We start from the raw sequence: 21,475 nt of genomic DNA, 5'->3' as shown, positions 1-21,475 counted from the left end.
GCTACTCCAGATCCAGGATCCAGATGCTAATCATATTCTGTTAGTGACTGAAGTGGGAAAAAATAGCTCTTAAGCTGTGTCTTCTCCTGCTTCCCTATTTTTTTTTTTTTATTAGGTTGCCCCTGGTATTTCAAGAGCCTTTATACAGATACTGTATACTCTTGCAACAAACCCAAACACAGTTTAGCAGAACAGAGCAGAATTGGAGGCTGGCTTAGTACACAGAGCCTGGTTTTAACCTCTGCAAAGGCCCTTCTCTTTCTCAGCGGTGCTGAATGTGCTGTAAATACCCAACATTTTATACCTAGGGGGGAAAAAAAAGAAAATTTCAAGATAGAATTTCTGAATCTTAGCGAATCACATGTTGCAAGTACTGACCTGAAAGAAGGCATCAGTTTGTAATCTAAGAAATGTAACCCAAGAAACAGGATCAGACCTATTATAAAGATCCAGGAAAATGAGCTGAGAACTATGGCACCTGATGAATTCTCATGTAGTTTAAGATCTCCATTACCTCCCGGCTGAAAATTCACACACAGTTGTTCTCTGTGTATATATTCTAAAAGCATTATGGTTTTCAGAGTATATAATATGAAACAGTAGGTTTCAAACTTTTTTTTTTTTTTACATGCTGACCATTAAATGTTTTTTAACATATGTATGAACTCTATGTGGCTAACTTAGTGTTCGGATAATACTTCTTCTTTTTACAGGTATTTTTGAGAATTCCTCTGGAATAATCCACAGACTCATCAAGTAACTATTGACTATAGTTAAAACAAATCGTATGTCAGGAGATTGACAGCTTGATTTTCTGTTGTTATTTCTCAGTGACTGAAGAAATTGCATCTGTCTCTCCCACCCTAAAATAGAGTAATACCAACACAATATTGATTCATTCTTGAAGAGCTGTTGCTCATAGCATGATGTTTATTTTGGAACTTGACATGAAGTGCATCCCTTTACAAGGCACATGAATAAAATACTAGAAACTTTGAGTTTGTGACCTAGTTAGGAGTTATGTGCATGATCTCTTCTCCTTGGCTGAACTGAGGAAACAACTAAAGCAGAGAGGGGGATATCTTTACATATGACAAACCTTTTTTTTAAAATTTGGTTTCTTTTAATGAAAGGGGCATTTATGAGTGTGTCTCTTTTGATTTTGGACTGAACATAAAACAGCTAGACCTCAGAAAATTTAATATGCACAGTGAAATTTAATTAGGTAACTGCATAAGAATCAAAGGGATGTTTTTTGTTGAGAGGAAGCAAGAATCCCCTTTTGGTGCTAGAAGCACATACATAGCTGAGTCCTATTTTCATCTCCTCTTCACCAAGAGGTGTTAGTAACAGATGTGTGTGATCTTCTGTCAAGGTGGATGGGCCAGGGGTATTAGGAGGAATGGGCTGTATTCCTCACATCTTGTATGGTACCTCCTTCTTCTTGTAGCAAAGGTGCACGAGGTCTAGTTTTTCAAAAGGTAGCCTTTAACTTTGTTTATTCCAGTTTGAATTGCTACTTCAGAGTAGCAGGTCTTCAGAGACACTAAGCACTTACTTCTTCATGATCACAGTTTGACTTACAGATGCTAAGTACTTCTTGAAAGTATGCACAAAGTCTCACAATTTAGGCTTAATTAACCATTTCCGTGGAAAATATGGGCCTAACTTTTCCAGTACATCAGTTCATCTATTTGTAGAAGTTATGCAAAGTGGTATCTGTTCATAAAAATGTTTTTATATCTTTATTGTATATGGTAACTGTTGGGAAAGGTAATATGCTTCAGATGTGCTCCAATTACACTGTTCCAACTTCATTTCAAAAATTGGTTTTCTTTTGTGGTAGATTAGGCAAAACTGACTACAGTTAGATGTGCTGAAACATCTGTTCGTTGTTAACTCTCAGAATGAGAGGTGACCTGTAATTTTTTGTTAATCATAATTATTGTGAGACTTTAAAAAAAAAAACAAACAAAACACCAAACAAACAAAACCAAAAAAAACCATCACAGCTATGCAAGTGCAGAAATGGAGGATTCCATCAGGAAAACGCCAAGTACACTTTTTGAGTGAGATAAGAAAGTGGCACATTCAGATGTGAGTATTTCACATAAACCATCAAATCTCTGAAGTCACTTTTTGCTGGCAGTACCAAAGCCAGCAAAGTTTCACCATGATTCATGCAGGCAAAGGTCAATGACGACTTAATTCCCTTAAAAATTTCCACTTAGCTTTTGTGGCTTTGTAACTGTCTTGGGGTTTGTTTTTTTTTGTTTGTTTGTTTCCCCTCTATTATGGTAATGTTTTCCAAAAAGCAGTGAGACGAATACAAAGAAAGATGGTTGAGAGGTGTTTAACACAGTTTCCGGTTTCTGTTTTCAATCACGGGAAACATGTTGTAAGTAAGCTGTTATCTGTCATGCAACTTGTGGTTCCAACCACCTGCTGTATTTATTCCATTCACTGTGTGCTCCTCAGCGGAGCATGGGCTGTGGCTTTGAGCTCCCTCTCCATTCATTTACAGGTTGGGCAGCTCGGGCACACAGCATTCCTCTCTGTGTGCCTGCACGTGTTAGTGTGTAGTATCCTGATTAAGGTTTGTTGTCATCCAGATAGTTCAAATAAAGTTGCATGTGTGGTTTTCACTTTTCCTGTTGTGGTATTTCTATGGTTTTAATGTTCAGGGTCAAGACTTCACTGAATCTGGATAAAGGCAAAAAGCAGAACAGCTCTGGAAAGTATATTTAGGTATAAATATTTTAGCTTTCCCTAAGGAAAAGATGCAAAATGCTTTCAGTTGGCATGATGTTGCCTTTTTGAAATTTGTTTTATAATAATTCCATTCCATTATTCTTTTGTTTCAGTTTCCATCAGCAAGGGGAAACAGGCTTTGTTTTAATTATTCTTCATTAAGATTCAGATCTTTGTCTAAACTGAGATAAGCTTCGGCAGTTCTCAGGTTATGGGTATCTAAAGGAAAAGCCAGGTTCTGGCTCAGGAAGCAAACTCCCTCGTTTCCAACAAATAAAAATGGGAAGAATTGGGTACACTGCCTGGATTTTCACCACGGTGCCTGTAGGCATACCCCAGGCAGAGGGCTCACCATGCTTTTCTGTTAAGAGATGCTGAAGAAGATGTGTCCTTGGGAATGCCTTTGAGAATTCATTATGAGATACATCCCTCTGCTAATAGTATCCAGGACCAGAAGTCTCTTTATTCTGCAGTTGTATCTCAAATAAGACATCTGATTGTTAGGTTGGCCTCTTTCTCCCTTTTGAAATCCTCATTGGGATCTTGCTTGCGTGGCAGACACACTGGGCATTCCTTCCATTGAGATTTTGAAATTTCAAGTGTGTTGAACCAGTCACCATACTTAGTGATGTGGGCCCCATGGTGTTTTTTCTCATAGCGTAGTGCTTTTTATTGTAGGGGTGCTGAACTGATAAGCAGCCAACTAAAGGGACCACTGGTGGGGCAAAGCAGAGTTTTCTGGCCCGACTGACTGGAAATGGACATGACCTCTGAAGAACTGGGTACCTTTAGAGATAAGGCTTACCCACAGAAAAGAAGTAGTGATGCTAACCAGAAAGAGAAGGAAATCTTTATTTTCATATGTTACTCTTGCATTTCCATGACTCTTAGTCCTAAAGCTCTCAAGACCATTATGAAGATACATGTTACTTCATAAGTCTTCTAATCATGGTGTGTTACTAGAATGTCCTGGCACTACACATCTAAGGAGACCTTTGGTCCTGCCAGCACTCGGCCTGGGTGTGAACGTCCTCAAGTCAGTCAGTCTTGAAAAGGAGCATCGCTCCTTCCTGAACAGTATGCCTATCCTTTTGCTTGTGAAATGATAAAAAAAAAATACATATCTAAAAATAGTCAAAATGTTTAGAATTTATTTAGCTACAAATTTTAATTTTAAGATCCCCAGATCTCCTCGTAGTGATCGTTGAAGTTTTTCACTTGACCTTCACCAGCAGATGAGAGAGACTCTTGAAATTAAGATAACGAGCAATTACAGTATGCCAGCTGCCTGGCCATTGTGGAGTGTTTTTCTAGGCATTGCAAAAGGATGTTTTTTGAGAGAAATTTGAATAAGGCTATGGGAATTTATAGAGAAAAAAGCTATAGAGAAATAGCTTTCAGAGGAGAATGTGATAGTTCACACCCATGTAATTGGTTGACTTGAAAAATACTGAACAAATTAGTACTTTTTATAGTCTGAGTCTAGTCTAGAGTTTCTTATCTTTGTTTGGGTGCTTCATGTGTAGGTGTTAGGCATTTTCTGCCCTTGCAACATGGTTAAATCATCCAGCTGAAGCTCAGGAGGTAAACTGGCTTGTGTATGGGGCTCAGTTTCGTGTTTTTTTGTGATTTTGAGAAATCTGACATCAGTTTTGTTTGTGCTGTTTTAGATCTGAGATGTTTTAAAGTCTTTTTTCTTTTTTCTTTCTTTTTTTCTGTTATTTTTTTCATTTTTTTTAAACAGGAATTGGAAATACAAAAATAGCTGCTTTAATGATTCACAGTGAGACCAGAACTCAACTATATCCCATGCACTCATCTAGTGAAAGCCAGCAACAGATCAGTTCCTTGTGCAGATCTCAGCTACCATGTCTTTGGCACTGTGTCAGTATGTCTGTTATTGATTATTAAGTGAAGTACTGTGGGACCACTTACTGTTCTAAAAGAAAGTACTGCAGAGACCAGTCTTTCCTGCTGAGGTGGTATGAATCTGCTAGCACTGGCCTTGTTAAGTTACTTAAATGGGAAAAAAATATCTAAGAAAGTGGCAATGGGAAATAAATGGAGTGGTGACGGTGCATGGCTGACAGTGCATCTGTGGCAGCTGTGCTGATGGGGGTGCTCCACTGTACCCTGCTGCAGGGATCAGCTCTGTGCATTACCAGAAAGAAGCACGGAGCTTTCGATAGCCGTACCTGCTAGCAAATGTTTTCAAACTCTACTGTGTGTCCAATGTAAAACAGTGTGGCAACATGACTAGCTGTATTTTCATCTGAATCGTACATCTGCAAGAGAAATGAAATTCTGGACCTCCAGGTCCAGGAACAAAACCAATAAAGAATTAAAAAGCACCAAAGAATTGTTGGTATTAGTGGTCAGCCATAAGTTCTGTTGTCTTCTTGGAGGCCAGCATTTAATAGTGGCTTAGTCACAGGTAGGTGGGCTCTTCCAAGTCAAGGCTGGCTGCATATTGTACTACAAATTCCCCAGAAGGTGTGGGACAAGCAGAGCCTTCTTCTGTATCATCTTCCTTCTACCTCCTGGAGAAGACAGACGCACATTACTTAGTGTGGCCTTTCTGGGCTGCTCTGCATTGTGGCTGGGCCATACACACGGATGGGCGTGGGAACCAAAAATTTGTGACAGGGATCTGGCGTGGTGCATACAGAAAGGATAAGGTTTTCTAAAAACATTAGAATTATACCTGTGTGAGTAATTAGAACTTGAGAAGTATCCATATGACACCTCTTACACAAAAACGGTATAATTAATTGGGAAAGGAGAATTTGATGCCTTTAGTTGTCCTCCTAAGTCCTTAATCATGTTTTCCACTGAAATTTATTCTATATTCTGCATTTTCTCAACTGTTTCATGCAGTTGCATATTTATGTTTTAAAATATTCACTGTAGTGTACCTGATCCCTCTCAGCTGTGTTAAGGCTGTTGTGTTGATTAAGAAGTTTGTCTGAAATGTGTCACTAAAGGGCACTATGTTGGACTGACAAAGTGCTACTGGAGACTTGTTACCAGAACAGTTCATCCACTTAAAACAGTGCAATCAATGTATGGTTCTACCTTGGGCTGTTCTTCTTGCACCTGCAAAATCCAATGCTGCCTGCCTGAGGATTTGCTCTTCTGCTGGTGGAGGCACCTGAGTCCTCACAGATAGTTGTTTGCAGTGGTGCTTCGTGGCTGGTCCCATCTATGTATGAGATGCATAGACTGGTGAATATTGTGCTGTCATGTTGAAGAACTGACATAGTACTTGGTCTGACTCCATATCACTTTATCAGCCTTATCCATTAACGGTTTTGTCACTGCACTTTTCTTTTGCAGATGCTAAATGGGTTTGTTAGTGTTTCGTTCCGTAGCATGAACATTGAAACTAGTCATGTGCTTAAAAGCTCCGCAGAACGTTAATCTGTTTGGGTTTTGATTTTGTCTTCCTTGGTCATTGCTGTCCAGGGTCCATACCCAAGCTGAGTGAAGCCCTTGTGGTGTGTCCTTCCCTAGTGATTTCGCAGTTTAGTGCATACCTTCTTGAGAAACCCCTGAGACCTGGAGCCAGTATGTTTATTGTGGAACCAGAGGATTATGGCAACCCGCTATATGAGAGCTACTCCAGTATTAACACTTGCACTGTTTATTACTATGACCTCTTTCTAGTGCTTAGAAGATATAATAGGCTATATATTTTTTTAAATAGTATACACTGCTGTTCACTGAACAAGAAACATATTCCACTATATAGTTCACACTGACAGTCATATTGTAAATGTGTTGATCTCTGTTGCTGTTTGAAATAACAATCTAAGATAAGCATTATATATTTTGAGAAGATGATAGAAACTTTTCTAGTCTTGCCAAAATTTTAAAGGGCTTTATTTTTGTGCATAGCTACTACTTCATGAATAGTTTTTGAGTCCATTTGAATTACGAGTATTGGAGTAAACCACACATACGTGAGGTTTTATGTCTATATACTTGTATCTATAAAAAAAATAAAAGTGTTCGTATGTTGATATGGGAAGAAGGAAACTTTTTGGTTCATGTCCTTACATGGTGTCACTGTTTTGGAGCTCTCTTAGAAAATGTGCTGTTGAGTCTTCCTCAGCTTGGCATTTCTACCCTTCTGTTGGGTGTCATCAGCCTCACAGCAGGGTTAGGAAAACTGCTTCTTCCCTTCCTGCAGCGGTGCCTTCCTGCACATAAAAATGTGTGGAGGAGGGCTGCATCCCACAGCAGAGCTGGTTTCCTCATAAATGAATGCACTGATTTATTTTTCCCTTAACTATTGTGTATACAAAGACTTCATTATAGGAATATAATCTCCAAATTTTTAAATTATGTGCTTTTCTGTCAGCCTATTTTATTGTGAAGATATTTACAAATATTTTTTTAGCAGGTGACATGAAATACAAAGGTTTGGATTTTTTTCTGCATGGAGTTTAATAACTGGTTTAAATCCACAAAAAGTACCTAATAATTTTGGAGAGAAAAAGGAGAAGGTATTGCATGTGAAATGAAAGATGTATTGACTGGCTAGATGGGAGTAGTGTTTTGTAAATACACTATTGCCATAGTTTAAAAAAGCACTGCCTAAAATAGGTGCTTTAGAAAAGGGGAAGAGGCTAATTAAAAATAGCAAAATTCATACCTTTTTAGTATTTTTGTGCCACTAGTTGAACATTATAGTTCTTCCATGAGTAATCACTTCAAATAGGTGTTGAAAAGTAAGTAATTCATAATAGATGTATAAAAATTCAGTGTGTTTTTTTGATGCAGTTGTCATTAGTTTGGAAAATATCCTGTCGGCTCTCTAGTTGCCAGCAGGGAGGTGTCGGGGGGGGGGGGGGGGGGGGGGGGGAAGGGTTAAGCACATGAACTTGTTGCTCTCTGACCTTAATTCTGAATATGGAAGGTCACTTAAAAACAGGTTATCGCTGTAGATTCCATATTTTCAGGTCAAAATCAGCTAGCAGCAGTTACCATGAAGTAACACTGATGTTTACATGTTGATACTTTTCCTCAGTTACTTGCAAAGTAGCTGACACTGTTTCCACGCCCTGCTAAAGCTGTAGCATGGAAATAGAGTGGTTTTGTTTTTACCGTGTTTTCTCTCTTCTTAATCTGGAAATAGCCAAAACCAAAACAAAAGGGATTGTTTATTTATAACTAGAACAATTTTGTGTTGTCCTTCATTAGTGAATTAAAAATTTATTTTTTAATTTTGGCCCTGTAACATTGATCCACAGCATGGCTGCATCTCGACTCTCACCTCGGATACTGCAGCATATGTGAGCTTGTTGTTCTGAGGCTTCCAAAATGACTTCTTAATTAGTTGTTATTACACAGCTCATAGCTTTTCTAGTGCACAGCCATGTTGATTTCATCACTTATCTCTCCTTTCATGTGAAATAGTCCTGGTTGCTCTTGTGGCTGCCATGCGTTTCTTTCCCTCCCTTCTCTTGGCATGGACCAGCCTTGGCATCTGGTTTCCATGACCTCCAGCATTACAGCAGCAGTGACGTGTACCCACCTGCTGTACTAATACTTTGCTGGTTTGGGGTTTTTTAATGCCTTTTTTCATATTTTGTTTTCTTCTTTTTTTTTCAGAATCCCCTGGAGCATTACATCCCCCCGTTCAGAGTGCAGACAAGAGTTTGGCATTGCGCTTTTACAGGTACCTTTTTGAATTAAAATGCACATTTTTTCCTAGGGTTTGATTAAAAGGAGGACAATTCCAGAAGGACTTTACCATGTCCTTTTCTGCTGTCCTGGGAGGTATGTTCTAGTAATGAATTTCTTTTCCTTGACCTTTAGTAATTGATTGGGTTGACAGATTGATTAGTTGCAAATACATACTTCAGTACTGTAAGAAAGGCTGAGGCTGGCTTTTGCTGGCTTCAGTCATGCAGCAATGTATGTGTCAACATGGCAGAATCCTTCTTGGAAATAGTCCAGTAGTTCCAGGCTTTTCCCCATCCTTTATTCCCAACCTGGACTTTGATTACAGTCTTCCCATTCAGAAGGTTGCATTAGCTTTTTATAACAGAGACCTACAGTTCAAGCAAGCACTTCTAGCCTTAGTCCTCCAGAACTTTTTGCTATTTATCTGGTTATTACTAATGGGTTGAAAAACAAGATAAATCTTAAACATCTCTGAGTCCATCCAGAGCACTCTGAGCCTGATTTCAAGGTGTGAGCAGGAGATGAGCATTGAAGTTTATAATCTTTTATTCATCATTAAAAAGTTCCTAAACAAAAGGGGAAAATCCAATGTCAGGAATAACAGAAGGAATGTCATCTATTGAGTAGTTTCATCCTTGATGAGTACAAGGAAACTGGGCAAAACCGACAGGAGGGGACAGGAGCACTACGTGCGGCACTTTGTACCAATGGTTGCATGATTCTTGAAAGACTAGTAGAGCACTTCTGGTATTTCACTGTAGCAAAGAAAAAATCAGTAATCAATGTCTGATGTCTCATGTATCAAATCATTAACGCGCTTCACTAATATTAAGTTTTAATTCCGCTCAGTAGAAGGCATTTCATATTAATCTGTTTCCAATCACCATATTTGGCTCCAGAACATAAGTTTGCATCATGTGGGGTCTTAAATTAGCAATTATCACTGCTGTTTTATTTCAAGACAAAAATGTTAAGTCTGAGAGTACACATGGCTAATTTAAGGGTATAAATCTGTTCCCAGAATGCAGAATTCATCTCAGAAGCCATTTCTGTCAGCTGAGGAAATCAGGAACTTGAAATTCCCGATACAATGTAGTATGAAATTAAAGGCAGCAAAATTGTCTTGGCTGTGCCAAGGACTGACACTGGGAACATTCAGAGCCTTGTAAGTGATCTGTGTTAGTTTTTGCTACAAGTTAACCCACACCAATTTCACAGTCATATTTCATATTTTTACTTTCCTGATGTCATGCTGTATGGGATTTATTTCTGCCATTTTAGAAAGTGGGTTCAATAGTTGGTGTTCATACAGATGCTCCAGGAGGTCTATAGTTTTGGAGATATATTGCTCGTTTTGCAAACAGAAAAATTGGATCCATGATTTAAGATGAAAGCAGCATTCAGTCCTGGCTGTGGTGACACAGCCAGCCGTCCCTCGTTATTAGCTTTTAGAGAATGTCTTGAAACCAGTCCAGATCAGTGAAGAGTTGGTGCTAGTCAGTGAGGGGCATCTCCTTCACTGGAGGAACTGGGATCCCCAGCAGTGCCAGGGACACTGTGATGGCAAGGCAGCTGACGGGAGACATTACCATTACGCAGCAGGCGTGGGCAGATGAAAACACAGACACCCTGTGTCCTCACTTGCAGCTTGGCACCTTGGCTGCTGCATCCCGTTATTTGTCTGGCTTAGGCAGCTTGACCCTGTGACATTCAAGTTCAGTTTCTCTAGATCCACCTGCTTTAAAAGTTTGCTGATACTTATCTCTGAAGAAATAACAATTTAGTGGGGTAAGGCAATAGCTATACGCTTGGGATGCCTGTATGCAGTGTCTGGGTTTGGAAGAATTTTTTTGCTGCTTTGGGCAACTGCACGCATACCTGTATTTTATTCCCCGTTTGCAGGAGAGGGGGGATCTCTTAATGTGGCTGTGTATCACACCTGAGAGGAGACCAGATACGTAGCAATGGTGTGGTGGTCTGATACTATAAGGCAGGGCAGGAATAGAGAAATAATTTAAGCAATTTTTCTAAGCAGTAGCCTAAGGCACTTGTGAGGACAGGGTTGAGAGCATCCCTGGTTCAAGACTCCCCAGGTACAAGGCTGTTGTGTGTCTCAGCATGCAGACAGCACGGGAAAGGGAGCTGAAGCAATGCCAAAAGGAAGAACTGGATTTACTGAGGAGTCTACAGCAAAACTTGGAACTCATTTGATTGAATGACCGGTATTTCTGGTTGACTGGATTTCCACCACTGGTCTGTTTTTTTCTTGACAAAGTGCAGGGCTCCAAAGCTGGTATCCTTCTGTGATCTCCTCCTGCCAGCCACCCTGGTGCCAGCTGCTCCACCTCCAACCTGCTAGGCTCAGTGGACAGTCTGCCCCAGCCATGGAGGCTGCAGGAGAGAGGAGAGGACCTGTCTCTCGCCTGCAACCCAAAAGTGCCCTGGGTTGGAAGGAGCTTTGCTTCACGAGGAGCTTCACTGGGCAATACCCTTCTCCACTGCACCCTTAGGCCAGCTCTATTCCCTCTGTGGGATGTAGGAGCTGTGAAGGGAGATGATGAGGAAGAGCACTTGAAGTGTCTCGTCCTTTTTCCTCGAATCCCTCTCTGTCCTTGTAATCTAGTTTTGCTACCCAACCCAGTGTTTGGTGTCCCCTTCTCTATTCCAAACACCTTTTCCTCTCTGCGATTTTCTTGGCAATTGTGTTTCTTCTCTACCTCTCTGTGTCTTCCCATTTCTCACTCTCCTTGTGTATGTCCCCACACTCCCAATTCCAGGTTTGGGTTTGTTTTGTGTTTTTTTTCTTGGAGCTGGAATGCCTCAACCCTCCCTGCACTGCCTTCCTCTCCACTTCATTAAATGCACTGGTTGTGACTCGATACAACTTTTTTCTTTAAAATGGTGAGGTTTTTATGGTTTCTTAAAAGTTGCAGTCAGAAAGAATTTCCTCCATCATCGTAACTCCATCAGGGTCCTCAGGTATGTGAAAACCATTCAGTGCACAGAGTCTGGATGGTCTGACTTCTTAAAAGTGGCTTTCCAAGAACATTATTTTAGTGTAGAGTCATTACATTAAACATCAGTAATACGAACACACTTTGAGCATCAAGCCTGGATATTAAACAGAAGTTTGGATGCTCATTAACGAGTAACTGGATACTCATCTTCAGTTAAATGGGTTGCGAACACTTTGAGAAGATCTGTAGTTTTAATATGTGGACTCTGGGCATATATTTCCAGTACAGCAATTAAGAAGAAAATATACTTGGTGTAATCTAACAGCTCACACCTCAACATCTAGTAAATACATCTGGTGTAGTCTAAGGGGTTACACACACAAACGTGTAATTATGCCATGTACATACACTGTAGCATTTGTGTTGGGTTATACAGCCATATCATTGATTGCAACATCATCGTAATATGAAAGAACTAAATTGCATTGTGTTTCAGTGCCAAAATTGGTATTTTTAACCATCTGCTTGAAGAAATCTTAAATATACAGACATGTCTTGAAGACAGTATTATGCACTCGTTTAATTTTCTTCCTTGACTTCTAACACTGTGTATCTTTAGACTTGAGGCTAGAGAAAAGGGGAATGAACTATCCTGTGGTATGGGAAAATGTTTTCTTATGTGGAGAAAAAACATTGCTGTACCAGTCAGAAATAAAAGATAGCGTTCATGGAGTTCCTCTGAAGGTTGCAGTGCCCTGCGACACTGCTGTAAATTTGTTGAGTATTGTTTTTATTAGTTAAAAAAGACCTGTTTTGTTGTTGGGGTTTTTTTTTCACATAGTCAAAACTTTTATAGTGAGTTCATTTAAGTAAAAATAAATGGGCAACATTTCACGTATGTGAAGTTTCAGTGCCTTGAAATGAGAGCAATTATGGTGTAGAAATTATTTTTAAATAGCCATGCTGACCTTACTGCACTAATATCTCATGTTACAGAAAAGGCTGTTTAAATACACAGAGTTTTGACAAACAAGGCCCCACAGCTAATCAGAAGAGTGGCTCAGACTTCTCAGTGGTCAGAATTAGGCCACTCCATTGTACTCCATTAGCTGACCATTACCATTTTTCTAATGATACTGGTTTTAGCATACTCGTTATTTAATTGTTCCTGCTGTACTGCCTGTTAAAGGTGGTCTTGTAGGTTCTTAATACCCATAAAAGACATTCATTGGCTATATTTTAATACTTATTTCTAAAGACAAAATGGTTGTGTTTGTGTATAGGATTTATTAAAAAGAATTTTCCGTATAACGAGATAAGAGTATACTGTTAAGATTAGAAAAGATTTAAATATATATAATCTATCTGAACTTCTGATTTCTTGGTTGTAAAAATTTAGTAAGTATTATAAGAAATATTCTATATACTTGTGCGTTATTTCTTTCAAATATATTTTCACAAGAGATAAGAAACTTCAGAAAGATGCTATTAAGCTTTGTTTTGAAACTTTGAAAATTAGTCTTTTTAGAAGTTTCTCTTACTAATTAAATCCCAGATTAAAGAAAAGGAAATTTCAAGTATGTGATACATTCTTTTCCATTTATAATAGCTCATTACGGTTTCAGGTTTTTCGCAGCATAAATTGTTGGGATTTTTTCTCGTTGTCTGGACTATATTTGTGTACTTGGGGTCTTGATGTATTTGAACATTTCTGGAGTTTTGCAGGGTTAGTAACTGCAAAGGAGTGCCTAACTGCAGCTGTTTCATTGCAGGGTTTTTGGTATTTCTCAAGTAAAATTGGTTTATAGCTATGATTTTGTGTTCCTTTAATATATTTCTCATTATAAACAGTTTTAGAAAACTTTTCTCAATAAGTAAGCGTCTAAACATGGCAACTTGAGATTTCAGGGCTTTTGACCTCTTATGACAGAGTCTGGTAAGTTTTTTTCTTTCCCAAAAAACCAAGCTGGCAGCGGGTATCCATTTAGTTCCATAAGGTCAGAGTTTGTTGCACTCTTCTGAGAAAAGAGAGACTGAATCAAATCTCCAGTCCCTGAACTGGGGCAAGTTTCCCACCTCCTGAGGAAGAACCCAGTTGGCCAAATACTGAGTGGGTCTTCCTGTTTCAGCTGAGATACCCTACTTGCTAGAAATTGCTTAACTGCACTGGAGCCGGGTTAGTAACCCAATTTCCTTGCCGAGTACCCTATGTGGGCTTTTTCTTTCTTTCCTTAATTTAAAGAAAGATTGCAAATATTTATTTTTTAAAAGTGCAAACCTTTGAAAAGAAGTGCTGGAGAAGGATCTGCCTCTACATATGGTATAGCCTAGTACTTTGAGCATCTGCTCTGTAGGGCTGCTTCCAGTCCGCACCCCCAGGTCAAGCAGAAGTGGTGTTTTCTTCATCCTCCTCGTCATCCCTGACTACATTTTTAGGGGCAGCAGGTATGTGCTGGATAAGGTGGTGTGAATGAGAAAGTTGTGTAGGGAAATCCCTGGTTCCTCTACAGCCTGGGAATTAGCCATCAGGCTTAGTTGTGTGCATGCCTGTTAGCAGCAAGAACAGGGCTGCACCTATGCTAGGTGGCATGGATGTGCAGGGTATGCACCCTTCCCCTGAACAGCCTTCCTGTCCTACATGTAAATGTTCCTTCCAGATTTCTCACACTTCCTTTTCGTGGGAGTTAAATATGGGAGATTAAGAACAGTGGAAGTCAAATATGGAGGATAGGGAAAGTGTCCGGGTTTTGACCTGGTTTGGTGTTCAGGACATAGCTGGGGTGTTGTACCCAGACAGAAGAGATCAGAAGTGATTCTCAACGTATTAGTTTAAGCAAAAAAAGTACTGGCAGAGGAACATGTGCTTCAAGGCAAGATATAAGTCTAAATTCAGCTTCCCAAGATTTAATGAACGCTGCTGTCACTTAAATGGTAAACAGAGAGGCTCTGTTTCCCTACAGAATCTGCCAGTGTTTCAGTGTTCATTAGTTTTGAGTGCTCAGCTTGAGGTTGCTTTTATAGGTTTGCATGAAGCAAGATTCCAGATCTCAAAGAGAAGTGATGTTGGCTTGCTGCAGTAACAGAAGGAGGTGAACCGACTCCAGTCACCTGGTCATGGGTCCTCCAGTCTTTGACTGCTAGGTTGTGCTGGTAGACACACTGCTCATTTAATACAAACTTTCATTTTAAAAATCTATACTTTTCACTTTATCAAAACCTGGCTTGATTTCTTAGTATTCCCAAGTTTACATGCAGAAGTTCCTCTAAGCCAAGGAGATTTATGTTTTAGGGTGCGCTCCATAGTGTAAGTTAAGACCAAGTCTGGTCCTGTAGTTGCACTGGTGATGCTGCACTGGAATGATTTAACATTCATACAGGTTTTCAAACATTTAAATGGTTTAGGACTGTGTTTAATTTATCTCAGGATGTCAAATGGCCCAGAATCAGCATTTTGAAAATACTCCTATTAAAATGTATGCTCTGTAGTGGAATTAATGATAATCAGTTTTTTGGTGAGGGTTGCTGCCAAAGTTACTGGGCTGTTTCCCAGCTGACTAATTACTGATTGCTCTTCTGTTGTTCTCTGCAGGGTGGAAGATCAGACTTTGCTGTGTGGTAGGGGGCCACGTGGGTGACTGATGTTACGGAGTCTGCAAATCCTGCTAGTGGGGCAGCGTCTTTGTGTAGTAGTACTAGAAGGAGGGTGCTTTGCAAGTATATCTCCACATTTTTGCAGATAGAAGATTTTGATTTCCTTCTTCACTAGTGCATATGCTTTCTACTGGCCCTATTACCACAAAGATTTGGGTAGCTTTAAAATACATGTTACTTAAAATGGACTTGTAAAGAATTACGACGGATTTGAGATGTTAACTGAAATGAACAGTGTTCCATTTAAGACCACAAGACCCAGGATAAATTGGGAATTGTGATTTTACTGTAGGGAGGAGGCTATTAATTTAATCATGATTGTTATGGAGAGATGCAGATTTAAAAGAATAATGGGGTTTGGACTTGGGACCAGTGACACTGGCTGATGAACAAGCAGTAAAGGTGTTTCCTAAAGCTTTGCAAAGTGTTTAGAGAACCATTATCATAAAATGCACACTGAAATATATTTACATAAAGCTAGAGCTGCAAACATAATAAAAAGTGACATTCCTTATGATACTTTTTTAGGCCCTTTCCTAATTCTTTTGTTTAAATGAGAGACTGAAATTATTCCAAAGAGTGCAATACAGTATAAGAAACACAGGGGTCTAAAGAAAACAGAATTTATTTCCATTACAGCTTTTAAAACCAGCATGTAATATTGCTCTAAATAATAAGATGACTTTTAGGTTTTTGTACTGTCTAGTTGGAAGAAAGGGGAAATTTTCTTTGCTAAGCTTTCCTGTGCATTTGTGCAGCTGTCTGTGCTTTTTGAAAGAAATCAGAGTTTTCATGTTTGGGAGGCATCTACAAGGCAGTATTTACCCCAGAAGCAAGTATCGCTGAGAGTGGATTATTGCTACTGGGTAGGAAATGTAACAGTACCGGATTTCAAAACTAAAAAGAAGCAAAATACTTTCTGAAGATTTTTCTTTCAAAGAAGTGTTGCTATCCAGCTCCCAGTGAGCTCTAAGCATACATTAGAGGGGCAGTATGTAAGCATAGCTGCTAAGTTGCTTTCCTGTTTTCCAGGCATTTGTACCACCACGGATTTTCCAGAAGCTATTTCCCCATAACAGTGTTAGCTTTCCTGGTTATGGCAGCATTCTGCTTTAAACCTTATCATTTAAACTGCCCAGTGAAATAGAAAGTGCTATTTGCTGGCTGTGTTTTGTTTATGCAGTGTTTTATCTTAAAAGTCTTTGAGTGTGATGTAAAAGCAAAGCATAATAGCCCATTTCACATTCATCTATGCAAGTTAGTACAAAGTTAATACTAGTTGTAGTTTGGGGGTTTTGGTTGGAAGTAGTACATCAGCAGTGAAAAGTGGCCACCTTTGCCAGTTTTTACCTTCCCACTTGGTGGAGATTTCCCACATCTACATAGTTCTGCCACTCTTGGATTTAGGTCACGGTAGTTCACATTTTTTAGACCTTTTTAAGGCTTAAATGTCGACTTGAACAGATACTGCTTTTCACTTACTGTTCACTCATTCACATGTTAGGGGGGAACAGAGTTGAAAATCAGCACTTTCCTTAGTATTTTGTGTCATGGTAGATCTGAAAGATCATTCCATCTCTTCATGCTTTATCCTGACAGTTAATATTATGTGAGACCAAGTCTACACCCATACACATTTATCTAAAATTGGTTTTAAAAATGAAATATGGTTGCCAGTCTGGATGTGGATTATCTTACGTCAGTTTAAGCCGAGTTTATTTAGGTTTAGCCTCTATTTTTAAACTTAGTAGCATAAAGGTGTGAGGTTTACAATGACAATTACCCACAGAAGAACTTAGATCAGTATTAGTATAACTTAGTGCACAGACCTGTAGCAAGTCGTTCTCAGTGAAGCCGTCATTTATAGGTTTTGCAGGGACTGTTAACAAAGCAGCACCTTCATAATGGGACCTGCAGCTCTCAGGCACACCTAGCTGTTAGCAGAGCCTGACATTTTCCATGTGTGTCCTGTGTTCCTGTGCAGATTTTTTGTGATCTCTTTGAGCCCTGTTGCAATCACTTGTTGATTACTTATGCTGGAATTTATGTGATGTTTATGGTGCATCTTGAGGTAGTGGTAGTTATATTTTATCACCTGGAAAATAAAATTGACATGGGCCTTTAAATATCAAGGAAAGCAAAGTAAAGGCTGTCAGCCTTCGTTATATTTATCCGCTTTGCTTCATCCTGCCTCCTGTACAATCCCTTCATGCGCTGTCCCAGAGGGATGAATTAAGAGCTTGAGCTTCATTGTAACTTTGCCGGGTGAAGCCATGTCCTCGCCAAAGTCAAGAGCAGAAATTCCACTAATTTCATTTGGGCCACATTTTCACTGTTGGTTTTGGCTGCTTTGTTGCAACTTGAATACTGTTAGAATATGTAGTGCTCTTCTGTGAATACTTTTAGGCAAAGACTGGCTGAAACTTGGCCAACGTGTAGGAGCTACGGGGCAACACAGAACCAGGGGAGGGAAGCACGTTGTTTGCTGTCATTCAGTTGTTAGCATCATTCAGTCTCTGTTTAGAATGTAGCTTTAGGTATGAGAGAAAAACCAAACTTGAGTATTGTACGATAACATTTTATTAGTAATAGCACTAGAAATAAATACTTACAGAATGGGGCCAGTTCATAAATTTCTTTTAAACTTCAAAAACCTGCATATTTAGAATATATGGAATTCTAATTCCAAGGTTTCTGCATAGTTTATCTCTTCCTGCTGTCCTAGCTTTAAATCAAAGAAAGACTATTTTATAGACAATTTATTTGTAGTTAATGTTAGTTGTATAACTATTGCTGCTCTAGGCTGTATTGTGTACCCTAAATTGTGCAGATAGCGTGTCTGTTATTTAAATGTGACTTTCTAGCAGACGTTTTACAGACCTAAGAGTGATTAGAACACAATGCCTAAAATGCACAAGTGCTCTGGATCTCTGCCTCTATTGTGAAGGGATCCTGAATCGAAGATTCTGATCTGAAAATCAGATCTGGCTGAAAATACAGCTTAAAAAACACAAAACCCCTTTACCCCTTTGTACAGCTTGCACGCTACTCAGCAGGTCTGCCACAGTCACTGGGTGTTAGAGGAGCTTGCTTAGTAAGAACTTTAAGAAAGGTTTTATTAATCTATGAACTTATTAAAATGAACTATGTTTAAATGTGTGCACAGGAGGCTTTAGCTTTGTTTTTCTCTAAATAATCTCTTAAATCTAGCAGTTGTTATAAGGAAGAGCAATAATGGAAATCCAGAGTGAATCCTGAGAAACACAATTCAGCTGGTAGAAGAATTTCACCTACAGAGTAGACGTTTGCATGTAAACAGAGTAAAAGGAACGCATCTAAGGTCCCTGAGTATATTTCATACATTTCCTGGGAGTGAGTGAAGAAAACCTATTTGCCTTTGAATTTCTGCAGTGCAAAACTGGTACCAGAGCTGCACACAACAGGAAATTCAGATGCGTAAGCCGTGTTTAAGTTCAAACCAGAAGAAAGCCATTTCTATACCCCTGTTCCTGCAATGATGATTTTCACAACTGGAAACCAAGTAGCACAATTTTCTCTTCCTGAGACTGTGCTGTACTGCAGCAGCTCAACCTTTTTCCTTATGGATGACATTAGTAAGTATCAAGGCTCTCTAGTGTTGCCGCTGTGTTTCAGGTGCCTGTGGACAGCAGAGAGGCTGGTAGGAATTGCGGTCACTTTCCCAGCTAGCAGCGGAATTAGGCTGCAACCTTCGCCAGCCCATGCTGGAGAAGTTGTTTCATTAGTACTTTACCTTCGTCCACCCCTCTTTCATCCCACTTTCTTTTCTAATGGTACCTGGTTAATAATTTTTAGCTGTCTTAGATGAGAGTACTGAATAAACTTTCCAGTAATGTTTAAATGCAGCATCTCTGTGAAATGGAGCAATTTAAACAAGACACAAAAATATAGTTAATCCTTTTTCATAGCTGCATATACCTTAATTTATACCAGCAGCTCCACAGGTACAAAGCCTCCGTGTCTGGCCGTGTAACCATCTGGCCATTACTTCCCCAGCTCCCTGTAGCGGCTTGAGTGAACATTTCTGCCCTGGATCCTCAGCAGGCCTTTGTTTTTCTCTCTAGGCATGCCTGAAGCTCATTGCCAGTCACAAAATATTTCTATTGACTTCAAGGCACTTGGCCCTATATGTGCTTGCAAACGAGCACTTTTGTTCTCCTGGATGAATGTGCATGTGCGGTGGGATTATTTTTTTTTCCCCTTTTCAGTGTGGTATTGAAGCCAGTGTGGATGCTTGGCCTCCTAAGCAATGCTTGTTGGCATTGACCAGGGCTGTCCTGAGTGAGGAACTTGTTAGGTGCTGGGGAAGGACTTCCAAAAGCAGTCTTGAGGCTGATGCCTCGGTTCCCACAGCTCTGATCCGTAATGGGTATGTGGGGCCACTGGCCAGGAGGAGAATGGAGTTGGCAGCTGTCCTCTGGGGCAGGGCCATGGTGGCCTTTAATGAAAGTGGCCAAGGAAGAAATGGAAGTCTGCGGCCTCACCTATTCAAGTGGTATTAACTCAGTTGGGTGGCAGTGTTTGGTACAGAGAACTGGGTTTTTTTCCTCCTCCTGACAAGACCTCTGCTCTCACATAGATTTGATTTCTGCACAAAAGTATCAAATATACACACCAGTGGTGTACTTTGCCAAGCACTTAGCCATCAAGCTCTGAGCTGGCAACATGGAAAGATTTGATTTGTGTGTACAGAAAAGAAATGCGTGTGTGCAGATGTGTGTTGGAATTGCCTTCAGTCCATTTGGAAATTTGATACTTGATTTCAAAATAGTACCAATAAATATGTTGATTCAAATGAGGGAAGCGAGCTTTTTTTCTCTTTCAGAAAGATTTAGTTAAAATTCAGGAAGTCTAACTACTGAGGAGTTAGCACTAGGATTTATAAAACAACATTGAAAGGGAAGCTTAATTAACATTTCACTACCCTTTCAATTGCACTGCATGCGTGTCTGGTTTATCACCCACCTAAATATGTTAGTTTATATTTGAAGAATGCTTCTGACAGTGAGCCTTCAGGAGAAAGCTCAGCTTTTTCCTATAATCTCATTATAGCATTTATATATTTTATTTGCTTGCTTTGACCTTGGATGATTTAGAGAGTATTCAATGTATATATCATGTATTCAGTGCTCAAGGTTGTTTTCTTTTTACTGTTAATGTATCTTTAGCTGGAAGGTAAATTTTTGGCGTTTTGTTTGGGTTTTTTTTTTCTAAACAATGTACTGATGGCACACCCTGTATTAGTAAGTTGGGTATTGATGGATGAGCACACGCAGGATGATAGTACACACGAAAGCGAGTCATCCCTGGGAAGGATGCTGCTCCGTGTTCCTTAGAATGAGTAAAGAAGCAACAGCTGCTTTTCTTTCTCTCCCTGAAGAACACAGTGATAAGAGAAATGGTATATTCAAAAGGGCAGCACAGATTAATGGGGCAGTAATAAAATAAATGAGATCCATTAGCAAAATCACTGCTTGAAAAGTAGATTCTGTGATAAGTGCCCTTCAGTGCCTCATGTGGGAAGAATTGTTACAGCACTTGTAACGTCATCCGTAGTGTTGGATTTTAAACTGTTGTGACAATCCTAAGTGATAGGATCTTAAAATAATTTAGATGAAGGTAAACTTCATTTGCATTTAGCACTTGGTAGAAAACTTGAATGATTACATCTAAACATGAAGACAAGTTCTTTTCTTTCAAACGCAGTCAGAATGTTTGTGTGCTCTCAAAATCTTTCATCAAAAAAAAACCCAAAGCCTTTTTTTGTTGATGTTAAGCCTGTAAGGTGATCACAGGAACCTGAAAAGCTTTATTTTACTGCTGGAGCACCGGTGCTCTGGGGACTAATGTTCAAACAGACTTTGAACTAGAATCCGTGGCTTTAGCGACATCGCCTACTTTTTAATTGGTTGTGGTTTTTTTTATTTATATTAGATTAATGATGAAAGGTGTGCATTGCACTTAAAACACTACATGTGTCTGTTTTCTCTCTGCTTTTTAGACCAGATAGTTTTCTGGATCATTTAATAAAAAAGGAAAATACACTTAATTTCTTAGATTTGCAGAGTACATTGCCTATAAGGAGATAAACATTTGTGGTTTACAGATAAAATATATACACAAATCAACTAATCAAAGCCAAAGATATTAGTCTGAAAGTGCTTTTTCATTGATCTTCGGGTGATAGTGGGTCTGAGTCTCTGAATTGACACATTTTGCTTCCCTTTCTCCCGTCAGAAATGCATGGCTGTATCATGGTAGGGCTTAATTGTATTTTATTTTTTTCTTTTCCAGCGTAGTTTTGTTAAATGCAAGCTCAGACTGTAAGCAGCAAGCAACACATTTCTTGTAAGATGCAGAGGGGGTGCAGGGCAGGGCGAGTGGAG

The 21,475-nt window shown here is 39.5% G+C and overlaps 1 protein-coding gene across 11 annotated transcripts in view; it reads left to right on the top strand.

The window, feature by feature from the left end:
• The window catches only part of FAM110B (family with sequence similarity 110 member B), a 116,157-nt gene that overhangs the window by 90,197 nt on the left and 4,485 nt on the right, over positions 1-21,475 (top strand). For all 11 annotated transcript variants that reach the window (XM_080379129.1, XM_080379137.1, XM_080379138.1 and 8 more), the window contains one exon: positions 8,368-8,434. The gene's annotated coding sequence lies outside the window, so the exon portion shown is untranslated. The remainder of the gene's footprint in view (positions 1-8,367; positions 8,435-21,475) is intronic.

The sequence above is a fragment of the Falco punctatus genome (assembly GCF_963210335.1).
Source record: "Falco punctatus genome assembly, chromosome: 3".
NCBI classification, from domain to species: Eukaryota; Metazoa; Chordata; class Aves; order Falconiformes; family Falconidae; genus Falco; species Falco punctatus.
Note: the sequence above shows the minus strand (reverse complement) of the source record. Positions and strands in the feature narration are given on the sequence as shown.